General features: G+C 36.6%; 1 long non-coding RNA gene across 1 annotated transcript; it reads right to left on the bottom strand.

The window, feature by feature from the left end:
• Positions 1–406: 406 nt before the first annotated feature.
• Positions 407–13,697, bottom strand: LOC123231495. Its single transcript, XR_006505115.1, has 2 exons — positions 13,613–13,697; positions 407–941 (listed from the first exon to the last, which is right to left on the bottom strand). It is a non-coding gene; the product is annotated as an uncharacterized LOC123231495 (long non-coding RNA).
• Positions 13,698–23,790: the final 10,093 nt, after the last annotated feature.

The following is a 23,790-nucleotide window of genomic DNA, read 5'->3' as shown; positions in this document are numbered from 1 at the left end:
TAATTAAGGTATGAACATTTTTAGACATAATACTATTGCATACTTAACAGACTATAGTATAGTATAAATAAAACTTTTATATGCACTGGAAAACCAAAAAAAAAATCATGCAACTCATTTTATTGCAATATTTGCTTTATTGCAGTGGTCTGGAACCCAACCCACAATATCTCTGAGGTATGTCTGTAGTCTGGGACTGTTCCAGCCCTTAAATATGAATACATAATTATACTAATATTGAGTCACTTCCTAGGGAAGACAGAGCTAAAGTGAAGCTCAAACAATCTGATTATGTGTTAATGAAGAATCTTACATTTGTCTCTTTTTAGTAATTTATGGAATGGTTTCTAATAAAGCTAATCCTAGTCTTGACCTTTATTTCAGACATCTCAGTTGGCAAGCACCATTAAAGAAAAACTAGTTTATTAGGTTTATAATGAGTGAAAGTTAAGCCATTTAAATGTAATCAGTGGCGTATCATCATCTTCTGAACTACTGGGTTTCATCTGAAACTTGAAAGAAAAGATACAATCATAAATTCTTGTGCAAAAGAAAAAGAGGAAGAATTCCATGTTCATTGGTGTTGTCAGGCAAATTTTTGTGTACGGTTCATAGTGATTTATGTGATTTTCTAAAAATTAGGCACATTTTCAAATTTAAGACAACTCTACTTGAGAATGATGATAGCACTCGTTCATGAATTCATCTTGTGGCAATTTTCTTTGCTCAGCTTCTCTGCTCTGTTTTCAGGTCAAAGGAGTCATAACTTGGCACAAAAATAAAAAAAAACCAATATGTGTACAGGTTTGCCTGCTATGTTGTAAAAGCTTTGCTTCTTGCATGAGGTGCAAGAAATTTTCCTTCAGAAATATAACTCCTATAAAATAGCTCCTGGTTATAACTCTGGTTAACAAAATGTATAGTCCTTTTGCTGTAACAATCTGAAAAGAGAAAGAGAGTGATTTAGAACAAATTTTTGCTAGAAATTCAAGAATCTATTAACTGTATAAATTCATTTAGTTCTAGTGATCCTTTCCCAAAATATATAATTACACGTTATATGCATATGTTATATATATATATTAATTTGTATGGACATATATGTGAATATATAGGCAAATCATTTAACCTCATTTGCCTCAGTTTCCTCATCTGTAAATGGGATGGAAAAGGAAATAGCAAATTGCTCCACTGTCTGCTTTAAAAAACTTTTTTTTAAAAACCTCAAAAAGAGTCACAAAGAGTCGAGCAAAACTGAAAAAAAAAGCCCAAAGCATGTGTGAATATAGACATTAACAAGTCATGCCACACTAAAGCTTATTAATGCAAAAGCCTTTGAAAGATATAAGAGAAATAATCTTAACTGATGATGCTTTCATTATTAATATGGAGAAGTATAAAACAGAAAGTCGTGCATGCCAAAGGAGTTTCGTATTGTCACAGAGGAGATCCAGCATAGAGTCCAAGCTAAGACAGGATTCTCCACACATGATGAGGTCCTACAGATCCTCCTGTTTGTGGATGGCCCTGAATTCATTACATCAATCCAAAAAACAATGCAGAGAACTCATAAATGTGGGCTAGAATCACTTTAGAGAATCTGACCTCTTTATTTCTGAAAAAAATTAGAAAACTAAGTTAAATTTATATAAAATATATGACATTTCCAATTGAAAAATGGTCAAAGGTTGTGAAAAGGCAGTTTTCAGAAGAAGAAATCAAAACTACCTTTGTAGTCATGAAAAAAAGCTCTAAATCACTATTGACTAGGGAAATGGAAATTAAAACAACTCTAAGGTACCATCTCACGCTTATCAAATGGATTAATATGACACAAAAGGAAATTGACAACTGTCAAGAGAAGATATGGGAAAATTGAAACACTAATGAACTGTTGGTGGACCTGTGAACTGAACTATTCTGGAGAGCAATTTGGAAAGATGCCCAAAGGGCTATAAAACTGTAATAACCTTTGATCCAGCAATACCACCACTAGGTTTATATCCCAAATAAAAAATTTTTTTAAAGAGAAAAGACCTATTTGTACAAAAATATTTATAGCAGCTTTTTTTGTGGTGGCAAAGAATGTGAAACTGAAGCAATGCCCATCCTTTGGAAAAATGGCTAAACAAGTTGTGGAATATGATTATGACAAAATACTATTTTCTATAAGAAATTATGAACCAAAGGATTTCAAAAAACTTGAAAAGACTTACATAAATTGATGCAAAGTGAAGTGAACAGAACCAAGAGAACATTGTACTCAGTAATGGTAATATAAAATGTTCAACCGTGAATGACTTCACTATTCTTGGCAATACACAGATTCAAGACAATTCCAAAGGACTTATGCTGAAAATACAGTGAGAGAACTGATGGAGTTTGAATGCAGACTGAAGCATACTCTTTTTTGCTTTATTTTTTAAGTTGCTTTTTTGGTTCATATTTTCTTTCACAACATGACTAATATAGAAATATGTCTTGCAAAACTGCCCACGTATAAGCTATTTCAAATTGCTTGTTTTCTCAATAAGGAGGAGAAGAAGGAAGGGTGAGAATTTGGAACCCACATTTTTAAAAGAATATTAAAAATTGTTTTTGCATGCAATTGGGAAAAGAAGAAGAACAATAACAACAACCTGGTGAACCAGACCTTGGTATTTACACACAGGAAAATCAAGTGTATAAAGAATAGTCACTGTCTATCAAGAATTTTTAATCTGAAATTCACAGATGACTAAGGGATCCATGAATAGACTTCAGGGCATCTGTGAATCTGTGAATTTTAACAGGAAAAAATTACATATTTATTTCAACATTTTGATTTCCTTTACTTTGTGTATTGAAAAATATTTTTCTAAGGAGTCTATTTGCTTTTTACCACATTGTCAAAAAGGTCCATAACATGAAAAAATTAAGAATAATTTGTTTAGACTATGCTAAAAAATTTAATAAACAAACTTAGAGAAACCATCTATCAGTATGTGTGTATATGTATATGTGCATGTGTACATATATATGAATAGATGTGCACATGTACAAATATGTGTGTATATGTATATAAATAAATGAACTATGAGTGGATGAATGAAATCATTTAAAAGTTTACCCTCTATTAGGCATTCTGCTAAGCACTGGTCACAAAAAATAAGCAAGCATGGTAGTACCTGCATTTAGAAAACTCATATGCAAAAAAGAGAATGTAACAAACAAAAGAGAAGTTAAATGGAATGGTCAGGGTTGGGTCAAGTGTTAGTAGCAAGGTTGCAAAATGTTCAGAAAGTATTGTGTTGTCCTAGTCCAGGATGCTAGAAGCTGTATGTGCTGATGTGTGTGTGCATGCATGTACATCGTATTGATGGTTGAATTCTCTAATTTGTAGATTGGCATTTTATTTGTCAGTCCATGAAAGGTAGTGAGCTTCTGTTATATAATTCTAGCTGTCAGCTCATGTCTTCCTAGATATTTGGTAAGCGCTAAATTTTTATGGTGTGCAGTGATATTTTTTATAATTCCTACTGATTCTCTCCTAATCTCCATTGATCTCTAAGTCCAGACTCCTTATAGGTAAACTTTCTGTGAAATTTATGGGGGCAATGGCCTGGCTCTAAAATTACCATCATAAACTCTTCCATTACAAAACATCATGACCATGCTGTTCCTCTTTGTTGACATATTTTTGGTTGAGTTCATACAGATGTTGCCCATAAGGGCTTTTTGAATCCATTTGTATCTTAGCTGTTTTATAGACTCCATCTGGAGGTAAATAGCCCTCCATCACACACTATAAATCTAATGGCATATACCTGTTATCAGACCTTATTACTGATCAGCAAATAGTGTCAACTGGTTTCAAAAATATTTTTGGAGATTTGTTGTTGTTGAGTTTTTTTTTTAATCTCATTTTTATGTGCAATGAAAGTATCTATCCTCTTTGTCCTATGTTTTGATGATATTATACAAGTTTTAATTAAGGTACTTTCCAAATATTAATCTATTTTTAATTTTTTGAAATGTACATTAAGATTGAAATTGCATAGATATTAATTGCTATAATAGCATTTTCTATTTGTATGTTTGCACTCAGTACACAATAAGTATTTTAAAACTACTGCAAAAAAAACTATTACTTTCATTCAGTCATAGTAAAACATATTAAAGTTAAGTTTTGCAAAAACTAGGGAAAAAATAACTAAAACATATATTGAGAAGAATTATTTGATAGGAAGGAGATGAAATGTTCTTATTATTTTCCTCTTAGAAAAAAACTTCTTCAGCATTTGTAAAAGATAGGAAGAATTAAATAATAATAAGGAATTTGGCACAACCCTCAGTATCTTTGCCAAGAAAATCTTAGTGTCACAAAGGGTTGGACATAACTGAAAAACAACTCAACAACATTTGCTTTAACCATATTTTTGTATTTAGCTTTGATTTCATGATTCAAGTCTCTAATTATTGTCATTATTATCTGTTTAATAGATCAGATTTTAATATGTTGTATAATATTGTTCCAGAGTTCAGGAAAATAGATTCATAGGCTTTTAGATTTAGATTCATAGGATTATAGATTCAACTTCTTTGAACTGAAAAGGACCTGAGAAATCATTCAGTCCTTCTCTTTATAGGTGAGGAAACTGAGGCACCAAGAGATTGCATGATTTCCCTAGGGTCCTGTAGCTCATAAGTATCTGAGAAAGGTTTTGGACCTAGTTCTTAAATGATCTGTACTTTAGCCACTATTTTTGTGCGACCTCCAAATGAATTGAGCAGGCACTTACCTAGTTCTAACTACATGCATAGAACTGTGCTAGGTTCAGTGGGAAAGAATAAATAATCTCAAATCTCAAAAAGGTTTAGAGTCTCAGTGCAGAGACAAAAGGAAGCAGTTCAAAAATGATGCAATTCATAATGTAAGTGTCAGAATTAATGTCGTAAATAAATAACAAGAGCTGGAGGGAAGACAGAGTATCCATCCACACTCCCAGAACCCCTTCCTTTACTTTCCTTCTCTACTCCCTTTCCATGCCACTAATTGTCTCAGAATCTCTCTGAGTTGGCTAAGCAATAGCAAGACCAGATTTCACCAGACACCTTCTCCCTTCTCCCAATTCCTGATCCCCAGATCATCCCAGAAACGCATTAGATCTCTGGAAGTTAGAAAGAACCAACACCACCAGGAACATTCTCCCTCCTTAACCTGAAAAAGATAGGTGGCACAGTGGAAAGAGTGTTGGACCTAGAGTCATGAAGATCTGAATTCAATTCCAGCCTTAGGCATTTACTAGATCTGTGATCCTGGCCAAGTCACTTAACTTCTGTCTTCTTCAGTTTCCTTAAGTTCTTGGAGGTTTTGGTTTTTTTTTTTTACTATGAACAAAAATATTTTATTGGAACATATACACAAAGGGAGGAAAAGAGGTATCGGCATCATCAAATATGGAAAGTTTAAGAAATAATGATATCACCTATCTCCCAGGTGTCATCACTAAAATTCAGAAAAAGTTAGACTGAGGCGTGTGTTCTCAAAGGAAGATAACATTTTATTAATAGGAGTGTTAACTGCCAACAGAGTGACTCATTAGCTGCCTCAGTTTAGCCAAAGGCACTGAGATAAAGACAACTCATTTTTACAAGGTTAGAACAAAAAATAGCATCAGGTAGGTGAGGAAATAATAAAATTGATTATAGCGTTGATGGGGTTGTAGACATGATTTGGTTACATGGTTGAGGCATGTGATTGGTTGGAAGTTGGGAATGAGGGGCTAGCAACAACCCCCTCCTTTCCTCCTGTGTCTAAGAATTGTTCATTGTTTGAATCCACCTGCAAGGTTAAAGATAGCGGGCCAGACTTTGGATAGCAAACCAGACATCCTTGAAGGGATAGCTTAGTGGGACAAAGATGCTACACTGGACTCCCTGGTGTCCACCAGCATTCCTTAAGAGAAGCAGATTTCTTTGAGGCAAGAATAGAGCAGTGATTAGCAAGAGAAGTAGATTTTTAACTCATTACAAACCAGCTGAATTTCTGAATTAAGTTCAGGGACAAAGAACCATGGCTTGAGCAGCTATGGGACAAAATCAATTAACTTTAACTAGAATCAATTAAAAAATGACACAGAATTAATTTAACCTTCTCACTGGGTTACTGAATAGATAAAATGAGATATTTGTAAAGTAAGTCATAAAGCTTAAAACATTATGAAAGAGTTATTACTATTAGTAGTGTCAGCGGTAGTAGTTATTATTATTATTAATCTGCCTTCATTCATTTCTCCACATGTTGTATTCATTCAATCAATCACAGCAGAACAAGCTAAAGTTAAAAATTTTGTAACAACCAAGGAAAATATACCTAGAAACACATATTGAGTGGAGTCGTGGGATAGGAGGGGGATAAAATGTTCTTATTATTTTCCTCTTGGTAAAAACTGCTCTAGTATTTGTGAAAGACAGATAAGAGATTTTTGAAAGCTATATTGTCACCCATAATACCCAGAGTCTTTAAGATATTATTCCGAACCCATAGGAACTCAATCAGTAAGCTGATGAGATCAGAGTCAATTTTTAAAAATAAAAAGAAAAATTACTATACTTCTCCTTTGCAAGATTCCCAAGGATATCAGGAATCAACTTATTTTTTGTTGCTGCATTTTATTTATTTACACACATTTATTTTCTGTCTCTTGCACTTCTGTCCTCTCCACTGAACAATAAAAAAATTAAACTCTTAATAAAATATTTATAGTTTACTAAAAAAAAATTCCCACAATGGTCATGTTCAAACATGTAGGTCTCATTATTCATTTTAAGTCCATCCCCTCTTTGATAGGAAGGGAGTATCATGCTTCATCTTCAGGCTTCTGGATTTTTCTTTTATCATGGAATTGTTCTAAGTTACAGAGTAACTTATTTTCAAAGTAATTTTTCTTTATAATATTGTCATTGTACATATTGTTCTAATTCTGCTCACTTCACTCTGCATCAGTTCATAGGGGTCTTCCCAGTTTCCTTTGAAACCCTTCGTTTCATTAGTTCTAATGACACAATACTATTACATTACATAAATATGCCATAATTTGTTTAGCCATTTCCTAATAAGTGGGTATCACTTTAGTTTCCAGTTTGAGTCTGCTGAAGAAAGAGCTTATAATTTTTTTTGCATCTATGAAGCATTTCACTCTTTCTTTGAACTCCTTGGGCTTTAGTCTCAGTAGTGGTATTTCTGGGTAAAGAGATACGTTAAGTTTAGTGGTTTAGGGGGTGAGGTTCCAAATTATAAGGTTTCATTCTGGGATGGCAAGAAAGGATGTAATTATTTTTGTTAGCAAACTCTAAGCCAGGCCTGGAATTAGGAGGATCTGAGTTGTATCTTGTTTCAGATACTTTCTAGCTGTGTGACCCTGGGCAAGTCATTTAACCTCTAATGCCTCGCCCTTACTGTTCTTCTGCCTTGGAACCAATACATGGTATTGGTTCTAAGATGGAAGGAAAAAAAAAGAAAAAGAAAATTGCCTTTTCATATTCTTTGGTCATTTATCTTTTGGGAGATAGCTATATAGACAGATAAATTGATAGAAACTATAAAAAATAATAAATAGAAATAATGTAAATTAATCTTAAAATATTAATAATTAAATAAAGTATAAGTAATTATTAATAATAAAATAATTTTTTCATCCTTACCTTCTGCTTTAGAATAAATTCTAAGTATCAGTTCCAAGACAGAAAAGTAGTAAGGCTAAGCAATTGGGGTTAAGTCACTTGCCCAGAGTCACAGCTAGGAAATATCTGAAGCCAGATTTGAACCAAAATCCTCCTAACTCCAAGCCTGGTTCTCTATCCACTAGCTGTCCTAAGGTTGTCTTTTTAATTTTTTTTTTCATTACTTTTAGAAATCAATTTCATGTGTTTTAGGTGGGTAGTGATGATGGTTTCTTAGTGTTGAAATATAAAGTGAAGAAGTTGAAGGTAATATCTAGGATGAGAAAAACTAGAATTTATCTGGATTGAACTTTTGTTTGCCTCCTGATTTATTTTTTCTTTAACTATGGCGTCTGAAGTGTTACCAGTTTTTAGACGCCTACAATGGAGGCTATATATACATCTCCTTTAGTAATGTAGCTCATCACAGGTCAGAAAGTTCTTTCATCAGTTCAAGCCAGACATACGTACAGATAATCTCTTGAGGCACTGTAAGCAAGCCCCCTTAGTCTGTAGACCCTACACCTTAGGAACTTTTGCTCACCCCTCAGATTGCTGTTTGTCTACACCTGTTTCCTGTGTACCCTTCCTCAACTCTAGTCTCTTAGTGACTTTAGTAGGGCAATTTAACACAGAGTAGAGTATCTGGATGAGTATGTCTTTCTCCTTTGTGTGTCTAAAATTTGAAAAACCCCCCCTCTCTTATTCTTTTATTTGCTCTCAGAAAATCTTATTTAGCAATTTAAAATAATACACTAATAAGTCATTTAAATATTCCGTGTGAGCCATTTGGGCAGGGGAGATTGCTATGAGGAATTTAATTCATGTGTTGTCTGAACATTTTCTCATTACTATCACCTTTGCTTTTACAACTTTTCCTTCTCCAATAAAAGTAGAAGTAAGGAATAAAGAATAAAATAAGAAACAAGGATTAGAAGGAATAAAAGTTTAAGAACACGAAATAATGATGGTACCAGTAAAATCATGTTGCAAAGTTCAAATTTCTCTAGGTGTGTAGGTCAAGAGCTAATTTATTTAATATAAAAAATAACACATCTGTAATGTAATGTAAATTATAACATATATAAATTAGAATTTATATAGCAGCACTTTAAGGTTTGCAGACTACTTTATATATGTTATCTCATTTGATTTCTGCAACTCTGGGAAGAAGATGTTGTTATTATCCTTATTTTTATAGATGAGGAAACTGAAGTGGGTTGTGATTAAATGATTTGCCCAGAGCCACACAGCAAGTTAGCATCTGAGGCTGGATTTGAAATATCTTCCTACCTCCAAATCCAGCATTCTATGCACAGAACCATCTAGTTGTCTTATATACATAGACTTTTAGTGTCTCCTAACTTAACAACTCCCCCCTGCTTACTCTTTATCCAACCCATATTTATCCTTAACTCTTTTACTTTATTCTCTCTTTACATTCTCAACTATTCCTTGTCTCAGATTCTCCTCATCACATGAAAATTTCTTCTTTCCAGTGTAGAAAGCAAGCACCCCATCCCCTTTCCAGTATTTGTAATTACTGTTGTGGCAAAGCTTCATCCATCCTTCTGGCCTCTCATCCTAGATTGGACAATTGTCAGAGTCTGATATCAGACGTCATAGACGTAAGTCTTCCTAGTCATCTCTGAAATTATTCATTAAGAAATATTCATTTATTACAATGCAATATTTAATTATATTTATAAGCCATAATTAATCATCCCTCCAACTGATGGGCACTCTTATAATTTTTAGTTTTTGTTATGATAAAAATTGCTGCTATAAACATTCTTGTACATTTGGGTCCCTTTTCTCTTTCTTTGATCTCTTTGGAATCAAGGTCTCGTAGTGGTATAGTTGAGTGGAAGGATGTGCCCAGTTTAATGACTTTTGGAGTATAGTTAGTTGCTGGAGATATAAAAACAAAAGGGAAGCCTGTCCACAAGTAAGCACTTCACGTCTGTTTTCCTCATTTCCTCAAATGTAAAATGGGACTAACTGGGTTGTTTTGAGACTCAAATAAGATCCGATTTGTAGGGGGAGGGCAGCTAAGTGGCTCAGTGGATAGGGAATCAGGAGATCCTGAGTTCAAATCTGACCGCAGACACTTCCTAGCTGTGTGACCCTGGGCAAGTCACTTATCCCCAATTTTCCAAGCCTCTTCTGCTTTGGAACCAATACACAATATCAATTCTAAGATGGAAGGTAAAGGTTTAAAAAATTATATATGTTAAATGTTTATTATGGTGCTGGCACATATTAGGTACTTAATGAATGTCCTTTTCTTTCCCTCATGTCTTCCAGTGCAATCATCTCTTGCAGCTACCAAACATAGGCCAGTTAGGGAGCATCAACCCTGAGGCCTGAGCTTACAGCAATTTAATATTTTGCCTACAGACAGCTTCAACCTAGAAGACAGACTGACAATCTCCTTAAAGCAATTATTACCAGCTGTTGCCCTTCTGCTGCCATGGTTCAATCCTGCCTTTGTGGCTGTGATAACAGACAATCTATAAAAAAAAGATTTTATGAAAAGAAGCTGGTGTTGAGTTATATTTAAATGAATCTTTGCCAAGTTTGCAAATCACAGCGCAAGGAGTAAATGGCAGGTCATGTCTAGGTCTACAATGCTAGCAAAGGGAATAAAGTGAACTTTTTTTTTAAGAGTAAAGAGAATTTGTAAAAACTTTGATTGAAGAGTTTATACTTTCAGGGTAGAAAATTAGTGATTTTTTTCCCTTTTACCACAAAAAAACAACAACATGGAATAATAAGAGAGAACATTATGGACGTTTTAGCTGTGAGAAAATCCCAGAAAGTTCAGACAATATAATCTATTTAATAATAAATCTAAAAGCCAAATAAAGCAGTCTATAGCTAAGAGATGGACTTCGAATCAGAGTGCCAGGATGGATTTGAGGTCCAGTTCTCTTCCTTACAAGTTCTATGGCCACAGACAAGTCATTAAAGAGGAGGCTATTCATCTCTAAAATGAGAAGATTCAAATTAACTACCATACAGGATTGTTGCAAGGAAAGTGCTTTGAAAATTATAAAATGCTAGATGTCATTTGGTTAATTAGCTGTGCCTGACTCTTCCTGATCCTATTTGGAATTTTCTTGGCAGAGATACTGGATTGTTTGCCTTTTCCTTTTCCAGCTCATTTTACAGATGAGGAAACTGAGGCAAACAGGTTTAAATTATTTGCCCAGGGTCGCACAGCTAGTAACTGTATAAGACTGGTTTTGAACTCATGTTTTCCTGACTCTAGGACTAGTACTCTATCCATTGTGCTACATATAGATCATGTGAAATATCATTATTATTTAATTATTATTGTTTTCATTTTTATTATTATTTAATTTATTATTATTTAATTTATTATTATTACTTATTTAAATTACTAGAAAACTCACTAACAGTAGAGAAGAGTTACTGATACGTATTTCCATGCCGAGTTGGTTTCAAATTCCAGAGCTCAAATAAGTATGGCCTCAAACTATAGTCGGGGTGAGTTAGAAAGAAACATTGTCATTGAAGTTTGGAAATAAGACCAAGTGTTGAATTAAACAGTGAATTATAAAGTTAAAGATTAATGAGAAAGCATCACATGTTTATTTCCTTAAATTTCCTTATTTCCTTAAAACTTCTACTTTTACTATTTACTGTACTTTATTAATAATATGTAATAATTTATTAATAATATATTGCTGTTGGGTGTTTTTTAAAGTCAGAGGAGTCAGGGACAAGAAGGATCTCAGATCACACACTTTTTTGTTCTCTATGTTGTCCTTCCTGCCACTTGGTGGCAGCATACTCTAATTGCATGGGCAATACTAAGTCTAGGGATGCCTAGCTACAATTTTTTTAATTGAAAAATAATTATCATTATTATGATCCATTATATATTATACATTTCTTATGTAACTAAATACTGGGGACACCAAGAGGAATAAGACATGGTCCCTTCCCTTAGGAAATTTACAATGGAGTTGAGGACATCTAAGACATATGTGTGTATCTATGTATGTATATGTGTATATTGTATTGTGTATATGTTATATATGCAAGGTATATATTGTGTATATCTATACCTAAGAATATATGCACATGTGTGTAATTAACAATTATGTAATCGACAAATATGTAATTAACAATTCATGTTAATATAAACTGAATGTTAAAATATCATTAATAAACGTTAGCAATTCAGAGGGCACAGTGGTTAGAATCAGGGTGTCTTATCTTCTTGAGTTCCAATCTAGCCTCAGACACTTTTTAGCTGTGAGCAAATCACTTTACTCCGTTTGCCTTAATTTCCTCATTTGTAAAATGAGCTTCAGAAGGAAAGGGCAAACCACTCTAGTGTCTTTGCCAAGAAAAAAAATGGGGTCCCAAAAGAAGACACAACGGAAACAAATGAACAGCAATAGGAATTCAGAGTAGGGAGAGATAAAGGACTGGATCATCCAATGAAACTTTGGAGGGGGAGATGGGATTTGAAATGGCTTATAAGGGAAGGGTAGAATTTTGAACATTTAATCACAAGAATTTATTAAGCACTCTCCTTATGCCAGTCACTCACTGGACTAGGTGCTAGTGATACAAAGTCAAAAGTGAAAAGTTTCTGCTATCAAGGAGCTTACAGTCTAAACCAAAGGAGAGAACATGTACATAAATAGGTGTATATAAAATTAATGCAAGACAACAATCAATGAACAAATATTTATTGAGTGCCTTTTGTATGCTAGTCACTCTGCTTGATGCTAGGGATATGAAAACAATAAATGAAATAATCCTATTTACAAGATGCTTAATTATAATAGGGGAGAGAGACAAATGCATATAATAATATACTACAATATGATAATATACAAGTGCATATAATAATATACTACAATATAATAATAATATTGTATATAATAAATATATGTAATATATAATAAATATATACATAGTATACATATAATAAACATAAAGAAAATAAACACATAAATACAAAGTATTTAGTACAAGAATAGTTTAAGAATAAGGGCACTAGCAGTTAAAGGGATCAGGGGAGCTAAGTATTGAATTATTACTTAAAGGAAAAGATTCTCTGAGCTAAGAAGAGATACATTCTTCCTGAGTTCAAATCTGGTTTCAGACACTTCCTAGCTAGCTATATGACCATGAGTAAGTCACTTAATCCTTTGTACCTGGTTTCCTCATCTGTAAAATGAGCTGGAGAAGGAAAGTAGTCTTTGCCACTATCTTTGCCAAGAAGAACCCAAATAGGGCCACAAAGAGTTGGGCACACCTGAAACAACTGAAAAAAATATATATCTTGGTCTAGCAAAATCAAGTATTAGAGGGAGGAACAGAGAAACCTGGATCTTGGGAATCCTTCATTTAGGCAGGGAAGAAGAGATTCCTGGGGAATTGATAGGGAGTTGATAATTCAAATTCCACCTCCTCTCCTTGTCCAAGAGGAAAGAGGCTTTCAATTTTATTGTTTGTCTTTGACAGTGACCAAAGAGTTTTGAACTTCCCCGAAGCTTTTTCATTTACTGGGGGGTAAGAAGGCTAATAAGTGCCTTACACCTTTGTACTTTTTTTGCCTACTTTCATCCTCACAAACTCTGTGCATATTTGTGGGAAAGTGGACCTCAAGTTGGGGGTTGGGGAGAGGAATTTTTGTAGCATGTTTCTGTTGGCTAATTGTTAAAAGGAAGCAGTATGATAGGAATTCATAAGCTACAGGTTAGGTAGCTAGTCTAATCTTCAGGGATACCCCCCTAGAATCTTGGTAATAATAGCAACTGTCTCAAAATGTGTACAACCTGTCATTTTGGGTTAGTAAGTAAGCCCAGAGGGTTTGGGTTCAAGTCTCACTAGTTCTTTTTGTGTGACCCTGGGGACTCACCTTAATCTTTCATTGCCCTGGTCCAAATTGTAAGTTTCATGGAAGGTTTCCAGGAAAGTCACGAATATCAGGTTGGAGACCTGTTTTAAAAAAATTGGGAGAAACTGGGGAGCTCTGCAGAACAGAAATATTTAAAATAAAATTTGTTTTGTTTCTGAAACATATATGACATTTAACCTTTTATAATTTAAAATGTATCATTTATTATGACAAAATACAATTGTGCCCCCCAGATTTTTAAATTACAACTTTATAAAAATATTTTAAAAATAATTGATTTAGAAAAATTATGACTACATATATTAAGATAAGACTATATTGTTGTACTGTCAAAATGCAGAAACAATTGTTCATATGTAATTCTTTCATTGATTAGGGTCTATTTTGGCCAATAACTAATAGAATTTTTTATATCATTATTGGTTTTTTTCTTTGAAATTCTTCAGATTTTACAGTGAAGTTCCAAAACAACAGACAAAAATGATACCTCTGAAAAAGACAAAATCATATGCAAAGTGGTTGGCCCCATGCCTTCTTCATATAATTCCTGTGCTTATCTTGGCAGATAGATTCCTAAATATTTTATATTCCATGCCTTCTTAAAACTACTAGGCCCTGATAAAACTATGCATACCTTTTGACCTAGCAATAATACTACTGGCTCTGTATCTCAAAGAGATCAGAAATATGAGAAAAGGACCTACTTTTACCAAAATATTTTTAGCAGCTTTTTTTGTAATATCAAAGAATTGGAAACTGAGTTGTCCATCACTCAGAATTAGATAAACGAGTTGTGTTATAGGGTTGTAATAGAATACTATTGCACCATGAAGAATAATTAACAGGACAAGTTTGGGGAAACCTGGAAAATCTTTTATGAACTGATGTAAAGTGAAGCGAGCAGAACCAAGAGAACAATGTATACAGTAACAGAAATCTTATACAATGATCAACTGTGAAAGACTAAACCATTACCAGCAAAAAAAAAAAAGTCTCCAAGATAACCACAAAGGACACAAGAAGAAAATGCTATCCATATCCAAAGAAGGAACTATTTGGAATCTGATTATAGAACAAAATATGCCATATTCCTCTGTATATTTTCCATGAGATTTTTATTGTATGTGATATGTGTCTTCTATCTTGACAAGCAATATGGAAATATGTATTATATGAAAGAATAGGTATAACTGATCTCAGACTATTCACAGCCTCAAGGGATGGGGGGAAGTAGGGAGGGAGAAAAATCTGATTTTTAAATGTCAAAAAACAATTGTCAAAAATTGTTTCTACATTTAACTAAAAAAAATTTTCAAACAGTTTTTTAAAAGACTGGTATTTTGAACTAGTTTATCCCTCTAGCCCACTCCTTTCCCTTGTCTTGTCAATGTGGAAGATTATTATTAATCTGCATTAATAAAGGGAGTTCTGTAGCATCACTATTAGAGTATAGTCAATTGCTAGGCTAATATTCAAGTATTTTGGGAGCAATAATATCTTCATTTCAAGAATGCTAATTAGCCATTTTACCTTTCATCTCCACTGAGCACAATCCTTAAAATGCCAAAGAGAATTCTCTTTCTGGTATCTCCTCCAATGTCAAGGTTTTTCTTAACTCATAACCAATCCTGCTACTGCTCCTGCCATCACTAGTGCTTCCCTTGCTGAGGGCACTCACTAAGTCAATGCTAGACTGAAGGAAATATGAAAGGAGAAGCAAGACATCTAGGGGCCACCACGGCTAATTAGTTCATGTTCCATGTGGGGAGAGAGGATACCAGGGGAACCTGGTCCACCATTTTGCTGGGGTAGAGAAGGATTCTTCTTTTCTCCCACCCTGACTGGCATAATCCTATCTTTCCTTCACAAGACCCATCAGTCAAAAGCTGCCTCTTTTATTCCTATGGAGCACCCCATGTCATAAATTTTTCAAGTTCAGCAACCAACTGGGGGAGGAGTTGTATAAGGTGGGGAGTGGACTGAACCCAGACTTATATAACAGGAAGCAGGCAAAAGGTATCTATGAATGTCCAAGTTTCCTTTGAAAGACCCTACGAGTCAGACAGAGAATATCTGCACATGTTCTCTAAGTGGGAAGCAGGGGTGGTCAGAAGAAGAGACCTTATACTTGGCTGGAATGCCCTATGGGGTGCAATATATATTTTTAGAGCAATATTACTATTTCTTCATCACCCCCTCTCCAATTGAAGAGCCACCTTCAATGCCAAGTGTCTTGAAAGTCCTTTGGCTCCTTCCATAAAAAAAGGAAATTGGCATGAAGAGAAATATATTATTTATATCAAGTATATAACCCAGATTCCAATTATTTTCCTGCTTAATTTACTACTTTTTTTGTATATCTGTGAAATAAAATCTACAATCTTCCCTATGAAAAGAGCAGTAAATAAAACATGTGACCTGGATATGGTATTTTATAGATTTTGTTTTTCAAAGCCTTGATGTATCTAATGTTTTGCTGTTATCCTCAGGACAAGTCAGTCCATAGGGAAGGCATGGACATTGTTGACAGATGGAAGCACTCTAGGACAGAGGTCAAATGTCACAGAACTCTTTAATAACAAGGTAAAGGGGAGGACCCACGTGGCCCAACTCCAGCCAAGTTCTTTTTCCACTAAAAAATAATAACAGCTTTGGTTTACCGAATGAGTTATGGCTTACAAAACTCTTTGCCTCATTCAACCTTTCCAACAACCTCCTGGTGAAATGAGCAGTAAAGATATTATCATTCTCTTTTTTACAGGTGAGAAAACTGAGGCACAGCCAAGTGAAAGGTCTTTATAAAGCCAGTCTCTTGGATCTAGTCAGATCCTCTGCAGCAATAATAATACACACACACACACACACACACACACACACACACACACACACACACATATATATATTCTTTCCTCACATAGTTGGTTATGTATATATAGATTCATCTGTCTATAAGCATATATGTGTATGTGTATTTATACATAAATTCTAGATGTGTAGATATAAATCTATATATATACATATAAGTATATATCTGTTTATATTCATGAGTGTATACATATATATTCATAGGCACTGATGTATATATTCACATAGGTATATAGATCTATGCATATATAAATATAAACCAACACATAAGCATAAGCACGTGTGCATGTATGAATGTGTGTATTTAACTATGTATAGTCATAGATACGTATCTAAATATGTATATACACACCTATATATGTATACATTCCTGTGCATAAATATGTGGGTCTAGGTACATGTATAACCATATAGATACACAGACATATACATAAGTCTATATACATATATGTAATATACTCTATAATATGCATATATTAGTATATATTAATATATAATAGATTAGCATGTTGGTGTACATTAATATTAATGCAACCTATTACATTAATGTACAAAATAATATAATTAAATAAATCAGAAGCATTTTAATTGATATATAATAAAATAATGTTATATTAATATAATATATAATAAAAATAATTCTACTGATATGATATATGTTATATTCTTGTTGTTGTAATGTTATATATGTGTGTATATATACATATATATGTTTGAATCGTTTTGTTTAGCTAATTAGTCATGTCGGACTCTTCCTGACCCCATCAGGAGTTTTCTTGGCAAAGATACTGGAATGGTTTGCTATTTCCTTCTCCAATTCATTTTACAGACCAGGAAATTGAGGCAAATAGAGTGACGTGACTTGTTCAGGGTCACACTTTTTTTCAGGGTCTGAAGCTGGATTCGAACTCAGAAAGATGAGTCTCCATGACTCCAACTCCTCAGGTGTGTATTTATGCCTATATATGTATGTATATACATACAACCACAAACAAATCTGTGGGTATACATACCTATGAGGAGGAGACAGATAGATACATACACAGATAAATACCTATACACTTGTCTATACATGAATGCACACATACCTAGACATACATGCACAAACACAAGCGCACACACACGTATATACTTACCCATACACGACTATAGTGTATCCATATACATGTGTGCATACAGAGACAGGGTATATATATGAAGAAACTATCTATCACTGTCCATCAGTCGATGTGTCCGATTTCCTGTATATGTATCTATCTGTCTTTCTCCTCCTCGTAGGAGCCCCGTAAAATATTCGTATGAAGTCCACTTTGCCCACGAGGCACTGGAGATTGGGAAAGAGACTGACCACGGGTCCCAGAACCCAGGTGGTGGGGATGCTTTTCAAGCTGGCTCCATGTTGCTAAATAGAAGCAGTTTGGAGGTCGGGCCTGGGAAATGCCTTTCCCGATTTTCGCTCTCCACGCGGGACAGAGAGCAGCCTTCGGCGTGTTCCCGCTAGTGCACACATTTGTTTATTTACTCTAGCTATCTTTGGGACCCTGTTTTCTTTTCGGGAGCAGGGGTGGGCCTCCCTAGAGGAAGGAAGTGTCCTGCACCAGCCAGGGCTTTCCTCTAGGAGGAGCCCAGTCGTCCAGATGAAAGTGACACGCACCAACTCCAACTCCTCACAGGCAAAGGCAGCAATCTGAGCTCCCAGGAATTCGCTCCCCGGGCGGCTCTCGCCTCCTCCCCAGCCCATCTCCCACCAGCTGCCTCCCGCTCCTCCTCTGGTTGGAGCTCTCCCTCCCCTCAGTTCCGAGCCCAGACTCCGGAGCGTGCAGTTCTCTCCCCGGTTTCCAAAGATCCTTGCCCCCCCCTCCCCCAGCCAAAAAGCTGCCGCTCCCTTTCCTCGGTTCCCACCCCTCTCGTGCCCTCCCCTCCCATCCCCTTTTCTCCCTTTACCCCGCCCCCCTCTCCACCCCTCCTCTCCCGGAGCCTGACAGCCCGAGAGCTGCCAAGCGGGGCGCAGCCATGGGAAGGGGAGGAGGTGGAGGCGGCGGCGGCGGCGGCGGCGGCGGCGGCTGCTGCAGCAGCAGCGGTGGCAGCTGTGGCTGCTGCTGAGCGCCCCGGCAGCGGGGACCCCCCTGGGGCGCCCGGGCGCAAACAGCCGCTGCGCCGAGAGAGACCCTCTGCTCGTCCTGTTACGAGGCTCAGCTCCAAGGTAGTGACCGTGGTGGTGGGCAGCTCCGCGGGCGAGGGAGTCACTTCCCTCCTCTGTGGAGAACTGGGTGTTGGGGGTGGGTTGGGGGCTGTATTTGGGAAGCTGGAGGTTTCAGATTTATCCGCAAATACATTGGGGGTAGAGGTGCGGGTAGAACACCAAAAGCTTGCGCTTCCTCCAGAAGAAGTTGTTTTCCGCTGGTAGGTTGTTGTAATCTGATCCATACCATGGACGTGTGCGTGCGTGCGTGTGTGTTTGTGTCTGTCTGTCTGTCTTTGCTGAATTTTTTTTTTCTTTTAGAGGAGAGAGTTGGGGGAGTGAGGATAACAGAACTAAACTTGTTTACGAGCAGGAAAGTGGGGGGGGTCTCATTGAGAGGAGTGTGTATGCGTGTATTTGGGAGATGGTGGGTGTCTTAAAAGTTTCCTCTGTGTGTGTATGTGTGTATATTGTATTTGACATTTCCAATCGAGTCAAGCTGAAGCTCCAGCTGGAGCCGTGTATCCAGAGTGGTGGCTGGATGATGGGAGAAGAGGTGAGGGGAACAATGGGGCTCCTTCTCCAGACCGTGCCCTTCGTAATGTGCCAGTCTTTCGTCTCTCCTAGATTACAACTGTTATCTTTTTTTTTTTTTTTTTTTTTCTTTTTGGTTACATTCTTTAGCCCTTTGAGAAAGTTTGGATAAGTAAAACCTCGGTTTGGCCGGGTGGGATTGGGTTGGAAATTGGAGCTGATTGGCTTCCTCACTAGTGGCCCATCACAAATCTGCGGGTTAAAAAAACTTCAAAGTTTTGACAGCCAGTGCTAACCGAGGCCATCGGGGGTGCCAGCCGGTGCCTGGTCTCAAGGACCTCCAACCGTTTGGTGGCAGGAGCTTGAGAGAGGCTTTAGGATACGCTGTCGGGGTGGGAGACCCTCCTTGTATACCATGTTGAAAATTGTTGCTAGAACTGTGGCAACTTGGGTTTATTTTCTTTTGATGATGGTGGTGGTGTTGTCGGTGGTGGTGGTTTTGTGTGCTTGCAGGGCTGTACGTGCTATGTCTGTGTGTCAGTGTACCGGAGAGCAAGCACAGTATATAGGAGTGTCCCTCGGTTAAGAGAGTGTACTGTGGGGGTAGGCGGAGGCCCTGGGAGGTGGTGGTGGTGGTGGTGATGGTGGTGGTGGTGGTGGTGGTGGTGGTGGTGGTGGTAGGAAGGTTGTTTATGTCTCCACAGTGGACCTGACTGAAGAAAGGTAACGGGAGGCGGGGGAGTGGGGAAACTGGAAAAGTTCCCTTAAGGGTAAACTCCCTGGACTTTAAAAAGAGGGAGCCCCCTTGCCTGCGAGGGACAGGGAGCTAGCTGTAAGCTATTGCAAGCGGAAGTTTTACTGTAAGAAGTGCCTTCTTTCTCCCTGAAAAAGAGCCCTGTAAAAAGACAGGCACAGCTCCAAGTTGGAACCGCTGTCCTGGTGGTGAATCCCCGAATTGGAGGGAACCCCAGCTCTGCAATCTCACCGATTCCCTCTGGGGTGTTTATTTCCCTTCAAAACTCCATCCAGAAGAGATACTCCACCACACTGCCCTGGAGCTGTAGGCACTGCCTGTGTTCTCCAGTTTTAGGAAACAGCTTCCCTAGCCCTGAAGCTAATTCCGGGAATCCCTGATGCCTCCTCGGGTCCCTAAGATCACAACACAGAATCTCAGAGAAATAAAACTGCTGAAAAAACAGTTACTGAAATAAAAGGATTGAACAGAATGCTGGTCTATATACTTCATTTGTTCTGTGGATGGGGGGGATTGCTTTTTGGGGGGAGGCGGGTAGACTTGGGGATCCTGGGAAGAGATATGGGCATCTCTCTAGTAATACGTTCAACCTCTTCAGCAGTGCTTCAGTTTTGTCTTGGAAGATTTGCTTTAGCCTAAAAATCTGTGAGACATTCTGGAATTTGTAGCCAAGAAGTTTTCTCCTCCTACTGCCAACTTGAAAAAAAAAAATTGCTTAATATTACTACTTGGGAAAATAGGTGACTCAATGTTCAGCTTTCCTTCAGAGTAAATATATACATCGAAATTATTCTATCCTTGGTCTCCTAAAGTGTCCTAAAAGCAAACATTGTACTAAGGAGGAAGGGAGATGAGAGACTCTAAACACACAAGGATAGCACACATGCATTTTTTTTAAGTGAGCATAACTCTGACATGCAAATATTTGTCTCAACCAGAGTTTGGGATTGTATTTTTTCATTACTTAAAAAAAAAATCCACAACGTAAACCACTTAAAATTGATATTCACTACAGTCTACCTCAGTCATATCTCTGGTGCCTGGTGAACAGATGTTTACTGTACTCAGTAACCTATTGGACTGTCATGTTGAGTATCTTGTTAGCTCAGGACATAATGTTTATAGCATAATGTAATAAATGGAGCCACAGTTGCAGTTGGCCTGTGCCAAGCTCAGGAAGCGCCCCAGCATGGAAACAATTCCTGAAGTTGGTCCAGCTCGGCAAGCCCTTCTGGCTATCTGCCGGTTAGCATTGTTAATGTAAAGATAAATCTGACAGATATAATGAGAACGCAGGGCAGCAAGATGTTTGGCTTTTATTTTTTTAATCGGCTTAAATATTTTCTACATCTTCTTTCTTTCAATGAAACCTTTACTGATCACCCCAGAGATATTTACATGTTTATTGCTACACTGTGGAGCGATGTGACTTAATTTCCTCATATACAATTTTTCCTCATAATAAACTTTTATTTTTTAAATAATAATATCTAGAATTTTTATAGCATTTTAAATATATAACCTCATTTTGTCCTCACAACAACCCTAGGTAGTAGAAACTATTATTATTCTCATTTAAAAGATAAGGAAACTAAGACAGTTAGAGGTTAAGTAACTTGTCTAGTTATACAGCTACTAAAGAGTTTAAGGGGAAATCTGAATTCAGATCTTTCTGACTCCAGGTCCAGGGTTCTATCCACTATACTATCTAGCTGCCTCTAGGCAGATTTTAATTAAAATTCACAAGGGCATAATTTCTATAACACCTATTAACTTCCACATGGTGTATTTATAAGATTTTGACCCTGTTTCAGGTCCTCTTCAAACTTTTTAGTATTAGAATTGAAGTTTGCTAATACTTAAACTTACACCATGTTCATTATGTAAACAAGATGGTATGTCCACATGTCTTTGGCAATTTTTCACCAGGATCATATAGGGGGAAAGAGAGAGAGAAAGAGAGAGAGAGAAAGTTCCAATACAATGAATGCTTGGTTACATTTGATATCAATGAGTTTTTTATCTCTTATTTAATTTTCTTTATGACCATAAGATGGTAACAAACTTCAAAATATTTCTACATATGTGCAAAACTTAGAATTCTTTTATGAATGTGCAGATAAAATTACTTTTCCTTAAAGCCCATGTGTCTTCTTAATTTCTCTTTGTCCAGGAAGATTAACTTTCAAAGACAGCATTTGTATGACACTGAAGGCCAGGAAAAACAAAACTGAATGTTAAGAACAAGTAGCAAATTTGAAACAGTATGAACATATAACGTAATTAAGCATTCTGCTTCTGGTTTGCTAAACTAAAATCCTTGGACTCAATCAACAAATGGATAAAGAATGGTTTCTGCTTTCGTTAATGGAGACAGCCCATCTTCTGACCCAAACTCTAAGTAGAGGGTTAAGTCTACAACTTATTTTGCTCTTGAGGTCAGGAGGCTTGCCAGTGCAAACAAAAGAAGTCTGATGTGCCCTTTCCTGATAAACCAAAGTGGGCTGCTGCCTTCTGTAGGAGCTAAAGTTTCACACCTCATGTGATATCAGTGAAATTTGACAGCAAAGCCTCCTTTATTCTCTCCTTATTTAAGATTTCCTCAGCTAGAAGGAGAAAAGAACACTGGAGTCAAAATGCAGGGGTTTGTTTCCAATTCTTCCGCTTTACTAATTCTAAGAAAGCCTCTGAGCCTCAGTTTCCTCACCCATAAAAAGGGAACAAAAATACTTGCTCACCCTATCACACAGAATTGTTCTTTGTAAAGTGCTTTGCAAATATTCACTGTTTTTTTAAATAAATGGGAGTTAGAGTTAAATTCTACTCTGATGCTTCATCTTGAATGTAAATGTGAACCTGAGACCTTACTTACACTAGCCTGGAATCAGCTCTGACTTCTCCAGGGCTGTGCCTGTGAGAGCAAGCTCTGGCAGGCCCCACTAAAGGTTGAATGTGGGGCCAACAACAGAACAGAACCAACCATAGACTACATTCTTTTTTGTCCATGAAGCCAAGTATGGAGAGACTCAACACAAAATGATTAGCCCCCCAGGTGCTAAAGTTGTTTGGCCACAGGAACCTGAAAAGACCTTCCACCTAAGTGTAGGTTATTATCTTTTTGGGTCACCTGAATACTATTTCTAAGGCCTATCTGTTTTTTTCAAGACCAACTTCAAGTCACATCTTTTTGGAAATATTGACCTCTTGAGTGACCAATGGGAGCAATTCAGTTATCCCTGATCATTTCCTCCTGTAATGACAAATCATCTATACCAGTAGTGCCAAACTCAAATAGAAATGAAAGCCACTAAACCATAGATGAGGATTCCTGTGGGTTTTATATTGACTAAGAAAAACCACATTATTATTATTATTAATATTATCTATCTTCTATTGTATTTTAATTTATTTTTTTAAATATTTCCCAATAACATTGTAATTTGGTTCTGGCTCCCCCTAGGAGTGATATCAGAGTAGTATAACTTCTAATAGACACTACCAATTTGGATTTTAGTGTTTATCACCTTGATTTCATAAGCTATTCCCTGCATTTGAGAACTAGGAGAGATGTAAGGGGTCATCTAGTCCTGCCCTCTGATTTTACACAAGGCTCCCAGAGATGAAGTAACCCTCTCAAGGTCATCCAGGTAGTAAACTGTATAGCTTAGACTTGAAACCCAGGTCAGCATGTGGTTATTTATCCTTTTAAACATGGATTCAATCTCCCCAGTCATACTCTAAAGACCTTCAAAGGCAAGAACTAGGACTTAGATACCCCATACTAGCCACAAGGCAGAGCTATTTGAAGTTTATTTGATGTATGAGGATGTTGCTGCAACCAAC

Source organism: Gracilinanus agilis, chromosome 1 (assembly GCF_016433145.1).
Source record: "Gracilinanus agilis isolate LMUSP501 chromosome 1, AgileGrace, whole genome shotgun sequence".
Taxonomy (NCBI): Eukaryota; Metazoa; Chordata; class Mammalia; order Didelphimorphia; family Didelphidae; genus Gracilinanus; species Gracilinanus agilis.
The sequence above is the reverse complement of the archived record's forward strand: the minus strand, read 5'-3'. Positions and strand labels throughout refer to the sequence as shown.